The sequence below is a fragment of the Triticum dicoccoides genome, chromosome 2B (genome assembly GCF_002162155.2).
Source record: "Triticum dicoccoides isolate Atlit2015 ecotype Zavitan chromosome 2B, WEW_v2.0, whole genome shotgun sequence".
Taxonomy (NCBI): domain Eukaryota; kingdom Viridiplantae; phylum Streptophyta; class Magnoliopsida; order Poales; family Poaceae; genus Triticum; species Triticum dicoccoides.
Window position 1 is genome coordinate 152,899,349 of NC_041383.1, and position 1,941 is coordinate 152,901,289.

A 1,941-nucleotide genomic window follows, 5' to 3' on the forward strand; every position below is an offset into this window, starting at 1 on the left:
GCCCCATTTTATTGAAAACGGGGCACACAGCCCATGTCAACAGTTTATAGTTCTCGGATCTAGCTAGAGTAGCAGAATCAGAAACGTTTAAGAGTTACATTCTCAAGCGAAGAGCAAAAAGGCTAACAAGATACAAGCTAGATCACTACTGATGAGCAGAGCGTAACGCCTCGGTCAACCCGTGTGCCCCTTCAGCATGAAGCCTTCTAGCTTGCCTCTCAGTCCCCTGTCCAGGTTATCCGCAGCACTTCGCCTCTTCGACGGTCCAGGAGCAGGAGACAATGCCGTAACAGCACTGAACGATCTCCCCCACAAAGGATCTTCCACTGATGGAGCAGAGAACAAGCTCTTCCCAGAATTGCACGGGTACTTGTCCACGGCACGCCCTGAAAACACAAATCGTTACGCATAGTCCAAATGCTTCAAATGGTAGCGACACAAGCAATGTCAATCACACTTTTCTTATTACTAGCGTCCCATAGGATAGAAAGCTCATCCATACTACCCGGGTTTTTGGAATTCAAAAGCCTCGGCAACATCTTTCCAAATGTAATCAGCAACTACACAATCAAAGAACAAATGTTGTACAGTTTCATTATCACTACAAAAAAGACATGTCACATCATTCACAAGACGTCTCTTACAGAGATTGTCTCTGGTGAGGATTTTATTATGATAAGCTAACCACAAGAACACCAAGTATCTATGTGGTACCAAAATTTTCCAAAATTTCTTCCATACAGGGGTAGAAACCCCACCCCGGTTAATCATTTCATAGAAGGAGCTCGCACTGTACACCCCAGACGCTTCAAGCATCCAAATGGGGTGATCTTCCTCATTAGTTGGTTTCTTAGTTGCAATCACTTGGTTTAGGTCATCCCATCTAGTGAGGAAGTTTCTGTCAACACATCTGTTGAAGGAAAGCTTCAGGGTCTCTCCATCCCAGACTTGGGAGACTTTGCAGTTTTGTTGTTGACAAATCTCAAAAATATCCCAGAATTGGGTCTTAAGGGGGGAGTCCCCGACCCAAATATCATGCCAGAAACTAATTTGCCTACCATTTCCTAGAGCCCACCTATAGAAAGGTCTTGCAGCAGCCAAAGCCCAAGTGACACCTTTCCAGAAAGGTGAACACACCCCTTGTTTGGACCAGAGCAAGTTGGGTTTATTAGTGTTATTTTTGTGGTTTACTAATTTCACCCAGTCTCTATCCTTATCCTGATAATATCTCTTAGCCCAAGAAGCTAGCAGTGCCATATTGAATTCCCTCAAGTTGGGAATACCAAGGCCACCAAAATCTTTCTTTTGGGAAATCATCCCCCAGTTAACTAGGTGATACTTATGATTCTCATCAAGATTCCCCTAGAAAAAATGAGCCATTCAAGAAGTGATGGCTTTAATGGTCCACTTTGGAAACTTGATCACAGACATCAAATACATGGGAATACTAGCTATGCAAGCTTTAAGCAACACTAGTTTAGCTTCATAGCTAAGTAGTCTCCCTTTCCACCCACCAAAGTGTTTGATGATTTTATCGACGATGGGTTGTATGTCCTCTCTTCCCAGTTTCAGATAATGGAGCGGAACTCCAAGGTACTTGAGGGGGAAATCCCCCACTTTGCAGCAGAAAATCTGGGCTAAGAGCTTGGCATCAGCAGCATCAAGATTAACAGATACCAAGTCACATTTATCATAGTTGATTTTTAACCCAGAGAGTCTTTCAAAACAGGCAAGCAGCCACTGAAGGTCTTTCGTACGCTCAGGATTAGAATCTAAGAACAGAATAGTATCATCAGCATACTATAGACTAATAAGACTTTTGGGAACGATATGGGGAATAATCCCTTAAATTATTTCTGCGTTAACAGCCTTAGCAAGCATTCTGGAAAAAACATCTGCAACAAGGTTAAAAAGCATTTGAGAGACCATGTCCCCTTGTTT